Here is a 14471-nt window from a genome sequence, read left to right on the forward strand (position 1 = left end):
GTTTACCTGTTTCGACTGACGGCCAGTGTCATCCAATCAAAATTGCGCTTTGCGCCAACTGCAGCCCCAACGGGAAATCAACGGCAAAAAAAACGAGAATATGTATAGTTTTATCGGCGAGCCATATGCAATCATCAAAAGAGCCATATATGGCTCGCGAGCCATAGGTTCCCGACCCCTGCTCTATATGTTGACATCAAGACATCCTGAAAAAAATATAATTGGAAGAAGAGGAAACAAAGGTGGAGAGTGTTGCATCGCTGAGCTCTGATTCCAAGCACCCATAGCTCATAAACTCCTATATTGCTTTATAGATTTTACAGATCGTTTGCTCCGCAAAGATGAGTTAGCTGCCCTTTTCTTCACTTGGTGATCCTCCATATTGCTGTGAGTACTCGGAGTACACCCAGATTGGTTGCAAGGGGACCTGAGCAACAATGACAAATGAGATTTTGTGACCACGCGCGTTGATGGCTTATTAGAGTGAATTCCTCGAGATCAGCCACAAGAAAGTCGAGGAGAGGATATAAAATAGGTCCGATCAATGAAAATGTGAGTGAGTGAAAGGTGAGCAAGCATGTTAAGTAATCCATTTTTTAAATAAAATTTCCACGTGCTGCATGGTGTGTTCGCTTTGGGATCACAGAGAGGTGAAAATTGAGAGGAAGGCGGGGAGAACCCTCAAAAACCAGTAACAGACGTTAAGCATGTGCAAAACACTCATTCGCTTCAACTCAATGAGCATTTGACAAATTCACACCACAAGGTTTGGATTTTTCATCTGCATCTCTAGTTTGGAGTTTCATATAGTAAGGAAAGCTATCTATGGGGTCCGGATGCTGACCTCACAATTATCCAGTTGATGGGCCATCCACCATGCAGCACGTGAAATTGCATTGTACTCTTTCATGCTCTCAATCCACCTCTGCATTGTCCCCATGCTTGAAGTCCAACATGGCGCCCGAGTATGCAGCCGTCAACAAGTACAAAGAAACCTCGGTTATCGAAGGCCTCACTGTTCGAACAAATAGGTGTTCGAACAAAATATTCGCGATATTCTCGCTTCGGTGTTCGAACATCAATCGGTGTTCGAACGCCAATACGACGTGTGAGTGCGTACGCAAGGGTGGGGAGCTGAGCGGCGCACGGGTGTATCGCTCTCTCCGTGACCAACTGTTGTCACGTGCGGGCGTGCAACGTTTGCGTTGTGTTGCCTGCTTAACACTACGAGGACTCCACTTTCTCAGCGGGTTTCAAAACTCTGAAGTACACTTTTGAGTCAGGGTGTAGTCCGAAGCAGGCTTCTGATTGGCCGCCAGTGCATAATGTTTGTTAAATCCTCTCGCAAATTGCCAAACGAACGTTCGTTTGGCAATTTGCATACTCAGCACCGGCAGCCAATCAGAAGCATGCTTCGGACTACACCCTGACTCAAAAGTGTACTTCAGAGTTTTGAAACCCGCTGAGAAAGTGGAGTCAACGTGGCTCGTAGAGATTTGTTACCCGCTTACTACGCCAACGGGATGCAGGGAAAATACCTTGGACCGGATACACTTGCGCATCGAAGGAAGAGTCCAGGTACGGTGGCGAATTGAGTCAATCATCCGGCATTGGCGAGGTGATCGCGAACCGTATAATTGCCCCGTGTCCGTGATTAGAGAATTGACAGCAGGTGGAGAATGGCCGGGAGAGGCAGCCCCGCCCCGCCTCCCCCGCTGTCAACTCGAAAGTGACAGGAGCAAAGAGGTGGTTTCGGTGTTCGAAAAAAAAATCGCTTTTCGAACAGGGTCCTGGAACGAATTATGGTCGAGAACCGAGGTACCACTGTACTCTCATGAGCCTTGCTTTTTTTGTTGTTTTTGTCTTGTTTTGTGTTTTCTTTTGTCACTTTATGTTGTTGGGCGGTGTGGAACGGATACAGATTTTTCTTCAGCATTTTTGACCACGACATTCATCAAGTAGGAGACTGTGCTGAGCGGTTGCGCCTTTTCGGCAGCATGAATATGTACTGTTTTTGAATGGGAGGAATGTCGGTGCCATTCCACTGCCATCGCTGGCCACCAAAGGGGCCATTGTGCTTTTTGCGCCTGTAATGGGCAGCATCTTCACAGCCCCGCTTTGTTCAGCGAAAATGTCGGTGCTGTTGGACAATGTGCGGCTGGATGGATGCATGGCTTGAGGACCCCCCGACAAGAGGAAAGGAGCATCCGCGCAGAGCGCCGATGCGTATGTGGAACTGTTGCAGATTGGAATTGAAGCAGATTTATATGGGACAGGAGATGTGAGACAATCTCTTTTCGTCAATGGATGCCACAACTGCGTGTTTGCTTTCAACATTTAGCTTGTAGTCGACGTGCATGTTCCACCATGATGTCCCTGATCCACTGGTGGAAAGACGCTTTGATCCTCTGCTCTTTCATCTAGAACTGCTTCATGTCATCACAAAGAGGGTTCAGCAAGTCCTGAAGAACGAATGATTCTCTGTGTCTTTGTGTTGTCATATTGTTTTTGTGCTGTCATATTATTTGTTATATAGTTTTTTTTGTTCTTTTGACTTCAAGACGGCGCAGCGAGAGTGGCTGCCTTTCCAGCAGCTCATGTATGTTGTTTTTCTACTTTCATTCCTTGCATCACTTTGCTGCTGTGAAATGTAAATTTCTCCACTGTGGGACTAATAAAGGCAAATCCAATCCAATTCCACCCTGTTTGAAAGGCTGACACAGCAAGTCGGATAGGAAATGAAGGAGAAACAGAAAAGGTTGTGACTTCACTGGCTTTGTGCTGTAGAAGCTAATTGAGTGGGCGGCGTCAGCTGCTAGGGTCAGACAAGCAGTGTGTACATGACCCGCTCAAATAGCAGCGATGGTTCAAAGCTGTGGATAAAGGTCAGAGGGCATGCTCACTGCAAAACTTGGGATTTTTACCCACAAACTGTGGAACTTTGTATTATTTAAAGTCGCTTCTTTGAACTCGTACATTATATAGAGAATGCTGATAACAATACAATATAACATGTATTGATTTATATCGCGCTTTAACAATAGTTGAAGCTGTAACTGAGTGTTTAACGTGGACAGCTATCATATACAGGACATGAAGCAGCGGCAAAGATAGTAGAAAGCACCAGGGAGTGAAACCAAAATCAAGTCGGAATCATGCTGAGTCGAATGCCAAAGAGCACAAGTGAGTTCTGAGATGGGTTTTAAAGATGGGCAGCAAGGGGGGCTTGCCCAATGTTCAGTGGCAGGTCATTCCAGAGAGTGGGACCAGCAACGGAAAAGGCTACATCCCCTCTGAGCCTCCGATTCATTTTTGGCACATCTAATAATGTCTGGGCAACAGACCTGAGGCATCGGGAAGGTGCGTAGAGGTGGATGAGGTCGGAGAGGTAAGGAAAGAACTATAAAATGTGTGTATAAAATGTGTTTTGCTTTTCTACTTTCATTTCTTTCATAACTTTGCTGCTGTGAAATGTAAATTTCTCCACTGCGAGACTAATAAAGGCAAATCCAATCCAATCAAATCCAATCCAAAATGTATAACATACAACATACACATAAAGTGTATAACTGATGGAGAATAATAATTTATCATGTTTAAAAGTGCCGTGCTTTGCTGACCAACTAAACAATGGGCCTACAGTCAAAGCGCAGATGGCCACAGTAAATCTGAGTGAAACAGATACGGCACGATGAACCGTCGTCTCCATCAAGATTCTAGAAGGTCCGGCCTTGCACAGCATTTAGGGCTTGAGATACTCCTTTTTCACCGGAGTTATTTACGGCTTAAACATCCTGCACAAGCGCCAGATTACAAACTTATCAGTTCATGGAAAAGACAACCAATTAAAATGTATATGTTTTACTGCTTACATCTGATGTTGCTCAGAACGCCCAGAGGCGTGGTATGCAAATCAAGAAAACTATGTTTACTAATATATCACTGTAATTTACATATACTCTCAATAAATACCTTGGCAGAGGGGCGCAGAATTCAGACGTATGTCATCTGATGACTGCGTCTCCTGCCGGCAGTGGGGACAATCTTTCTGGTTCTGAGTCTCTGTCCACGGTGTCTGTCTGTCATATCTCTGACATTTTTGGGGGCTCGTCCGGGATGGCAACGCGTCTCCTGCGGTGGGCGGTCTACGGCGACTGTCAAGAACCGGTGCACCGGCAAAGCCATCAAGATTTCGAGAGGACCTCCTTTTCTTGGGGGCAGAAGCCAGGCCTGCTCGCCGGGTGAGACGCAAACGCCATCCCAACGAACCTGGGCGGGCTCGGGACCGGAAGGATCGTCTCCAAAAATTGAGGTCAGTCTGATAAACGATAGTACAAGCCTATTTGTTTAGGTCTTGGAAGATTTTGGATAGTACAAGCCTATTTGTTTGGGTCTTGGAAGACAGAGAACGTTCTAAAGGGCCAGTGCGCCATGGAAAAGTACGTACAGAAAGTCAGTCGGATACTGATTTAAGGAAAATGAGAACGTTCTAAAGGGCCATTGCGCCATGGAAAAAACCGTACGGAAAGTCAGTCGGATACTGATTTTAGGACAAGCCTATTTGTTTGGGTCTTGAAGATTGGATAGTACAGCCTTTTGAAGGTCTGGAAGAATGAAAAGCCTCGAAAAAAAATTAAGCTAGTTCATGTGGTAGTGAGAGTGCTGAACTGAGCTTAGTTTTTGGGTACACAAGGACTGATCATCCTTGTGGTTGTGTGACTGTGTCTGTGTGCCTGTGTGAGTCAATGTGTGAGCATGCGGGTCTGTGAGTCAAGCTTGCGAGCTTGACTATGTCGCGGGGTTGTTTCGGGCGTGAGCGCATCTGAGTGTGACTGGAATTGCGATAACGTGTCGTAATTCATATAATATACAGTGGGATTCAAACAGCAGACTTTTGTGGATGCAGTATGCAAGTTCTCCTCACCCTTTTGGGGGTTGAAGAAGGAGAAACCACAAATGTAAATTTGAACTGCTGTCCTACTGAACGAACCCAGTTATAGAGTCCGCCCTATGCGGTGACGAACTGGACCAAATTCATAGAAATAATAAAAAAAAGAGAGAGAGAAGGGGGATGTGGCGAAAAATTGAACGCTAATAATTCGCTCTGCTTCGATAGTATTAATGAAAATTTTATTTGGCGCCGGAACCTAAATATTTTATTTCGAAAAAACACGCCGGAACGAGATTGCGATTTCATGTAAATTACAGTGAAGTCGAGGCACTAACATGGCTCCGCGAAAGTCTTCCCGTTTTTTGGAAACGAGTTAAATCAAATTAGTTGCCAGTCTGCCTCGATGAAGAAGAATTTGTAGAAAAAAACAATTGGTTGATATAGACGTTGAAGGATCGACACTGTTTGTTCAAGTAAATATTTACGATGCCGAAAGAAAAAAAAAATAGATGGAAAACCACACAAGAAAAGGGTGGAAAAAGGTAGCGCGATGCGTGTTCCGGCCCGCAGATCTCAGGCAGTATTTAGGGGCGCCCCGAATGTATAAAAAGTTGACAACACACTTGTTTCTGCTTTGAACGGACGAAGTGTTGAAATGTGGTCAGTCCTACTCGGACATTCGAAATCAAACTGCCTTCGATCTGAGGTGCCGAAATAAGGTTGATGAATTAATGCTCGTCGATGGCAAACACCAAATCGATAATGCGATATAATTATGCCTATAAAAAGAGAGTAACTTTACTCTGAAAGAGATGTTGGCGGAACTAAAACGTTATTAAAATATAAAGATTGGGCAAAAAGAAAATTTAGCATATTATGGCCGTATGGTTGTAAGCAAAGAGAAGTACCCGAAGGCAAGAAAACTGCCAAAATTATTTTGAAAAGGACACGGACCGCATTTTCGCACAGAGAGAAATGCGAGTTGGGTCCAAAAAAGTCCGAAAGTATTTGGTTTCAGATTTCAGAGGGTAACGTGAGTTAGAATTTTACATTTTACATCAGGAAAGAGAGAGACAAAAATCATATTAGTGATGGATGGCATTCTATTGGAATACGTGTTGTATGGAATTGTGATTGATATTGATACATTTAGAAAGATTATGATGGTTCGAGAAAATATGCTCTAATATGAAGTAAACAATACGATGAATAGCTAGAAATTAGTTTTGGGTATGCGGGAAGGCATGTTATTTTGCTCGTTTAATCTGGAATGTTTTTGTGTACTGTTGATTTTTGATTGCCTCGCTTGGGCAGCAAAAAGACATCATCATCATTGCCTCAGTGGGAAGAAATGTGAGGACGGTATGCTTTGGTAGAGTGAAAGTTTAAAAACAATGATGTTTTGAGGTTTGAATTAACTTGTTGCATTTTTCCCCTTTCAATTACAGGGGATAGAGAGAAGCGGTGTTGACCACTTTTTCCGCATACGTTTTGTTTTGAGGCAGTTATGAGATAGCATTTGTTCTCGAGTGGTGAGTACTGATGGTTCTGGAAATAAAAGGTGAGCTGTGTCGACGATATAATACGTGCGTACATCTAGACTGAACGAATTAGATTAGAAATAAGGAGTTGATGGGTTAAACCTGTAGGCAAGAATACCTGAGCTCACCAAAAATGTGATATAAGGTTTAGCACAATTGTTAACACTGTTGTGAGGGTTGAGGATATTGATTGGATTAAGAAAAGAAGAATTTACACGGCGTTTGTTAACAAAATACTCTAATCAATGTGTGAGGGGCTCCTCATGCAGTCATAAATCACAAGAAGGGGAGGATAACAAACATTCAAGCGCGACAAGCTGTTCACCAAAAATTGACCAAATTGAAAGGGCACAAATTGAAAAAGAAGATCAAAATGTTTTAAGAGGTGACAAGATATGTTCAACAGATATTAAACATACAAGTATTCAGATGAGAAAACTAAGATGCCGTAGTTATTTCCTTCACATTAAATCAGGAAGTTGTCTTTTATGGCAAAAGAGCAAGATTTGGTTTTCTCTGTGAGTGGTTCCTTATCAGGGCGGCTTGTCACTCTGTTCAAAATTTACGGTGCAACTGTCAAGAGTACAAGACTCCCCATTGTGGGGTGAAAGTGAAACAAACTGTGTGCGTTCCCATGCAGTATGTTAGTTTGAAACTATCTGACTGAGCTAAGACACTGATGAAGGAAACAATTAAAGCTTGATTAATTTGAGTAAATTAATACGATATAAACGTGATAAAAGCATGATCATTTGTACTGTAACAGATGGAATTGGCTCGGCGATTGATAAAAAGAAAGAAAAAAGTAAGGAAGAATTAATAATGATACCAATTATATTTTTGAACTGGTAACTGCTATGCGACTGTGGGATCAGATTCAGCCTTTATAAACTTGATTCAATTATTGAAATTATTGAAATTATGGAAATAGTTAATGTGTGGCCACCGTACTTGATCTGTAAAGTGCAAAGTGATGTTTGTGAAATGCCAACTCAATTCTATCTCTCCTCCACCTCAGATGGCGCTACCTGACAAATTCATTTTTGAATGTTATTTTATGTGCAGCGATCCCGAATCAAGGCCGAGAAGGTGACTGTGGGAATGTCCAGGCTACAAATCGACTTGTCACATTTTTGAGAAGACAAGATAGGAACGCCTTGGTTGCGCCGCACACATTCAGGGAATTTGCGGGAAGCTATGCTCCTCTAATTAAGAAAAAACTAACAAACAAAAAAAATCTGACCGAATGTAAATTAATGTGTCCAGGTTCCAGCACGGCTGGCCCATCCCTCTAGCTCCACTTCGAAATTATGGCCGGCTGGCCGCAAAGGCTTGACCAAGGCGGCATGGCTGTGGGGCGGTAGGATGAGTGCCTGAGGGCGTGTGCGAGGAAATCTCTGAAATCAAGCTGGCTGTTCAAATTGTGGTGACGTGAAAGAAATGGACTCTGAATGCACAGCCACTTGCATCCACCCGTTCAGACAAGCTCCATGATGTCCACAGCACTGTCAAGCCGCAAAGCCAAGACATCCCACCTGCTCCCTGGGATAGAAACTGAACTCCAAATGCTTGCTGCTGGCCTCAAAGAAATGAACTTGAGAAAGCTGAAACACATTTGCTGCCACCCGTTCAGCGATCAAGCCACAAAGCCAAGAGACATCCCACCTGCTCCCTGGGATGGAAACTCAACTGAAAGTGCTTGCTGCTGGCATCACAGAACTGAACTGAGAAAGCTGAAGCATGATTTGCTGCAGAAATGGACTCTGAATGAACAATGTCTCACAATGCAACTCCACTGCAACCACTGAACTCCTGCAACAGTACTGGCTTTGATCCCTTGATTTCCTCCACATGACCCGACCGACCTCATGATAATCACCCCACTTCACAATGCCTTTGACACATTCGAAAACGAGATTGATCCCTATTCTAATTTCCAAAGGTGTGTGGAGGATGTGGCAGCTGTGTGGACCTATCAGGAAGCTCATTGGTTGGTAATGTTAATTGTTAGAAATGCCTCGTGAGCTGTGTCTCAATAGTATGAAAAGCTGTTTTTCGCAAACGTTTTGGGAAAAAATTGTTAGTTTAAATCAAATTTTCCAGAAGTGAAATTTTGTCTGACAATTTCAGACATTATACGTTCATACGTGGATATTTCCCATTCACTTATCTTGGTGTGAAGATGGGATATTTCTCACTGCATGATAGGAGATTTTGTTGCTTGGAAGCCACTCTGTGGCCAATTTGACCTTTCTTTATTTTACGATCCCAAACGGAAAGAAAAATTCCAATTCGTATGGTTTTTGGGGGTTTACACGATAACCTCGTGCAAACTGACTAATTGGAGGTGCTTGATTTTGGTAGTTTTGTTAAAATGCCTCAACTTCTGTTCTTTTTCAGAAAGGAGTGGGGGGAGAGATCGACAACATTTTGACCGACACCAGCATGCAATTGAACCCAATCGAACAAATATATCTAGCATGCGTCAGATGTGCGGCAGAATTCGGCAAATGGTTTCAAAAAGGAAAAAAAAGACACATTGTTTTTGTTGGAATGATCCCGATTGTCACAGTGGCTACTTTGTTTGAAAATTTTTACAATATCAGCGAAGCGAACAGGAAATAAGAATAAAAAGAAAAGATGGTTTATATGCCACACCAAGTGACTCATAGATTAATGGTGATAATATTAATAAATGTAATTTGAAAGTGCTTTTTATTGCACTCATAGATGCTTCACAAGAGCTAAAAATGCTAAATTAAATGTACGCCTGAAGACAAGCATACTTAATTGACGCCAAAATCGATCTAAAAGGAAACATGAGTAACAAGATTAAAACATGAAAAAAAGCATTATGGAACAATTTAGTTTTTGAGGTTGCGTCCCATGGGCGGGGGCGGCTATCTATCTGAAGGCTGGATGCCCCCCAGTTCTGAGTCTGGCTACAGGGATGTCAAGGAGATTTGTGTTAGAGGATTGGGGGCTGCGGGACGGAGTGTTTTGGTGGAGGTCAGGAAAGATCAGATGAGGCCTTGATTGTGGGAATTTTTATCGGGGTGTGTGCAGCAGTGTGTGGAAACAGAGCGGAGAAGGAGAAACTTTTTTTTAAGGTAGAAGAATGCGGTTTTGGTAATTTGGGTGTTGGGTGGAATGGTAGAAAGAGAGGTGCTTATCAATTTGAACTTTAAAGTTGCAACAGTTAGAGGGGGGATTGGGTGCAGTTGTCAATGATATTCAAGTAGGATAAACAGTTGTTGATGTTGTGTATAAATTGTTTCCTGATTAGAATATTAGGAGGAGACGGGTTAGCCAAAGAGATGGTAAGGGTTTTTCAAGGTGCTAGAAAAAGCAGTTGATGGGAGATCAACTCCTATGCTGATGTAGTTGGAGACTTTTAATGTTTCAGGGGAAAGATAGTATATTTGTTTTTTGTTTGTTTTGTTTTTGTTTTTTCCACGTTAACCACCTTCTTGCAGACCGTTTGGGTGAATTCCTGAGTAGGGGGACTGCAGACGGAGTGGCCAGAGACGGAAGGTTTGTATCAACGGTTGGAGCTCCAGACGGGGGAAATGGGGTTCATCAGAAAACCACGGTAAGATCTAAATACAATACAGTGACTAGAATCTAGGAATTATATGGTGGTGACCTGGAGAGATATTTTAAATGGTTTGAGGCTGTGCCAATTGCGCTACTCAGGCTCGAGGGTCACCGTAAATTCTGCCAGGGGTTCCACGCCTTTTGAGGTGGAACGTGGCCGAGAGCTCCCGGCTCCATGTAAATGCATGGACCCAGGCGCTCCTCAAAGAATGGTTCATTGAGGAGACATACGCTCATTTTGTGTTCTCGTCCATTATTTTCAGGAGCAAACTGAACCATGATATACCAGGCGGCTACCACAGACGCGTCGAGGCTGGTGACGGAAGGGGCCACCAGATGACCAGAGGGACCAGTCACGCAGCCTATCTAGCGGTGTGGAGTCAAGCGATGTGGAACTCGTATCTCACGGCCTTTGGACGGAGGGACCGATCTGGATTTTCCCTGCATGCTAAGATCGGATTGCATGCTGACGTACATTTTATCCCAATATCGTTGTTCTTTTCCCAAGAGAAAAAAAAGGGGCGGGGATGAAATGAGAGATGTTCCCAAATTTGTTTTTAATGAAAAAGAAAAATATGTTTTTTAGGTATATTGGTTATTATCTGGTGTCTTCAAATTAAGTTGAACTGTTTCCAAATGCCCACCGTGATTTTGAAACTGTCATGAATGAGCAATTTGTTGAACAGTAATTTAAAATGACACTCCAGTCATATAATCAGACTAATGAAAATGCAATTTTGAAATATATGATTAAGAGGTGGGACTGGGGGGTATATATATATATATATATATATATATATATATATATATATATATATATATATATATATATATATATATATATATATATATACATACATGCTTCCCATTGATTGTTAGGCTATTGCGGGGAATGTCTTCTGTCTTGTATTTTACCTATATACATATATCCCAATAGTATAGACACATATATGCCATTATATTTACTATTTTGTTTTTTTCCACATTTTTTACACTCCACGATCACTGTCAAGATAATGTTTGCTATCACTTTTAAAAATGATTAAGAGGTGGGAATGATGGAGAATAATAATTTATCATGTTTAAAAGTGCCGTGCTTTGCTGACCAACTAAACAATGGGCCTACAGTCAAAGCGCAGATGGCCACAGTAAATCTGAGTGAAACAGATACGGCACGATGAACCGTCATCTCCATCAAGATTCTAGAAGGTCCGGCCTTGCACAGAATTTAGGGCTTGAGATACTCCTTTTTCACCGGAGTTATTTACGGCTTAAACATCCTGCACAAGCGCCAGATTACAAACTTATCAGTTCATGGAAAAGACAACCAATTAAAATGTATATGTTTTACTGCTTACATCTGTTGTTGCTCAGAACGCCCAGAGGCGTGGTATGCAAATCAAGAAAACTATGTTTACTAATATATCACTGTAATTTACATATACTCTCAATAAATACCTTGGCAGAGGGGCGCAGAATTCAGACGTATGTCATCTGATGACTGCGTCTCCTGCCGGCAGTGGGGACAATCTTTCTGGTTCTGAGTCTCTGTCCACGGTGTCTGTCTGTCATATCTCTGACAATAACACACACATACAGATTGGGCCACATCCTGGCACACCTTTTCCTGTATTGATGGCACCATCCTCAGCTAATCATTCAAAAGTGATGTGAATGAGACAGACTTGGGATCCGTCCATAGATTACAGTTCTGCGGCATATTATTTGGTTACCGGTACTCGTGGTTTCATCAGTGGTGGGCTATCAGGGCCTGCAAGGCCTTCTCTCCTGGCCTAAAAATATCTGAATCACAGACTAATGTGAATTGTATTTTGTTGATTAATTTTAGGAGAATAATGCATTTGGTTGCAGATATACTGTTAAAGCCATTTTCAATACGGACCTTTCAAGAATAGCTGGACATCATTAAGGTTGGACAGCTACGAAGCTAGTAAAAATAGCAAATCATATTGCAATTTTGTGAGGTTATCATGAATCCACACCTTCATCGTACAAATGTGAACAGTTTAATGACAGTACTGTAATTCTTAAAGGACAACTGACGTCTCCGGACAAGTTGTGTCCATAATTTGCAAAATGGCTTCAAATGACTTCTACTGGGCGTATTTTAATAAGATTCCACCGCATACAGTTATATTCTACATTTTAAGACTCACGCTGAACATTCAGGAAGTCTTGTTTTTGAGTTGGTGACGAGTCCTTACGTGACGTCAGAAAAGGACCACCGTTTACCCTAAAAAAGACGCATTGTAGATGTCCTTCCATCACGTCAATGTATTTTGATGTACTGTTTTTTTAAACCTTATTTTACATCCAAAAGCCGCCAGCAGAGGGAGTCCAAGCTCCATTGAAGAATTTATCAGCCTGTGGAAACGGGCTGATTCATTCCTCACAGCTCGGTGGCCATTTTACTGCCTCTTTTTGGGTGAGACATTCCCCCCTACCCGTTTGCCTCAAAATGACACGGAATAAATTCTTTAATCGATTGCAAACATGTATGCTTTCTTCTTCAGAACTATTTGAATCATATTCATAACTGGATGTGTAACAAGAAAGCATATTATCTGAATCTGAAGCCATTGTTTTTATTCTCCAGCAATGCAAGACGTCTTGGCGTGACGCCACGAACTGGGGGCGGGACTTTCTGAAAATGCCCAATTCGCAGCTCAATTTTTTCTAGATTTTGGACACTTTAAGTCATTTTTATTGGTGTTTTGCATTTGAATAAAAATATCATACTGCGTTTTTTGGGTATTTTAGATGCTATAAAACGTTTTTCTGATGTCAGTTAAAAAACAAAAAAAGTGACGTCAGTTGCCCTTTAAGGTTCTTCAAGTCACAAGTCATTTCCTGGCCAACGGTACCCTCTAGTGGACATGTAATATCACACCACACCCGCAGCTGATTGATTCAGCGATAGCACTCTTGAAGGCTTAAGAGTGACATGCACGGGCTGTCACTGGGTTTCATGCAACATTTTGTTGAAAAATTAGGTAAGAAAAAATAAGCGAAGATATGAAATAAACTCACGTGGTTGTTTCATCAGAGGCACCCTCAGCTGATGGAACAGTAAAAATTGTAAGGAATGTTAAAATTATGCAGCTATACAGTTGGCAAATATGAACCTTTAAAAGTACTGTTATACACTTTGTTTGAATGTGTTGTTACTTTCTGAATTTAGCAAAAGGAGTATGAAGGAACAAGGAATGCTGGTCAATCATTCATATGCACTGCACATTGTTCTTGTGGTAACATATCATAGCGGCCTTCGTTACGGACATTGATGTGATGTGCCAGAGATATATTTGGAGGGACAACGTATCCATGAACCCAGTGATGTTTTTGAACTTTTTCTTTGGGTAAAAGAGTTTTCTGGTGATGGCAATTTTATGTTTGGAACAATTAATCATCAGCAGCGAGTTACAGCTCTGATATATAAGTCTCCAAGGAGTTGTAATGTCCACAGCATATAAGGCATCTTTTATTTCATTCTGATGGGCACAAGCTCTCATAAACTGCACCCTTTTGATGGCTTGCACGCATGAGACGCACTGTTATTAGGCATTCGCTGATGCTTGCGCTGTGCTTTCGGTGGTTGAAGTGGGACTTCTTCAAGGTGTAACACATACCGTGGTTTGGACATCACAGTAACGTGCAAAAGGGGACCATTTCATTGTAGACATCAGACAGCCTGCAGCCACCACACAGGTCATGGCTTGGATCCAATCGTATGTACAACACGGCAACTGCAGACCATTGCTCGGTCTCTTTCCGATGCTGTTCGGACTCCCCCTCAACCTCATCCATATGCAATTGTTTGAATCAAAAGGCAATTCTTCCTCAAAGCCTGTGACAATGTTGCAGGTGGATAGGGTGGAATTGTGTGAAAAAAAATCAAAAATCAAAATGCAAATGAGCATGTGCACGGGTGGAGCTACACGTTTGGGCATGCGTGAAAGCTTTAATGAGTCGTTGCAGCGTATTCTTCCGAGTGGCTTCTCTTTGTGTGGAAATGAGGTTGATACTTACGAGGGCAGAGAAGAGTGATCTTGCAAGTGTTTGCCTGATGACGTGTGTGTCAGTTTAACTGCCTTTGCTCCAAGCCAAATATTAGTTGGAACCATATGGGGGACCTCAAAATGAAAGTAGGTTCGACGATATCAATGGTTGCGTGTATCAATACGCGAGCATGGTGAGGATGTGCAAAAAAAAAGTGTGTGTGTGTGTGTGCGTGCATGTGTGTGTTCAAGTGTGTTTAGTGCCACCCTCCCCAATTCTAAATCACATCAGCTTCACTAACTTTCCAAATACAATCTGTCGTCAGGATATGTGCAAAAGTCGAGGCATGTTTGTAATGAAAGGCTCATACGCGAGCCTTGCAGTGTGATATATCCTATCTAGACCCAGACAGGATGTGTCAA

At 42.3% G+C, this 14471-nt stretch overlaps 1 protein-coding gene across 3 annotated transcripts in view; it reads right to left on the reverse strand.

Moving 5' to 3' along the window:
- Nucleotides 1-14471, reverse strand: part of LOC148903333 (receptor tyrosine-protein kinase erbB-4-like) — a 221306-nt gene that overhangs the window by 112595 nt on the left and 94240 nt on the right. The gene's annotated exons all lie outside the window — the stretch shown is intronic.

The sequence above is a fragment of the Hippocampus bargibanti genome, linkage group LG01, assembly GCF_051943395.1.
Source record: "Hippocampus bargibanti isolate YZ-2025 linkage group LG01, ASM5194339v1, whole genome shotgun sequence".
Taxonomy (NCBI): domain Eukaryota; kingdom Metazoa; phylum Chordata; class Actinopteri; order Syngnathiformes; family Syngnathidae; genus Hippocampus; species Hippocampus bargibanti.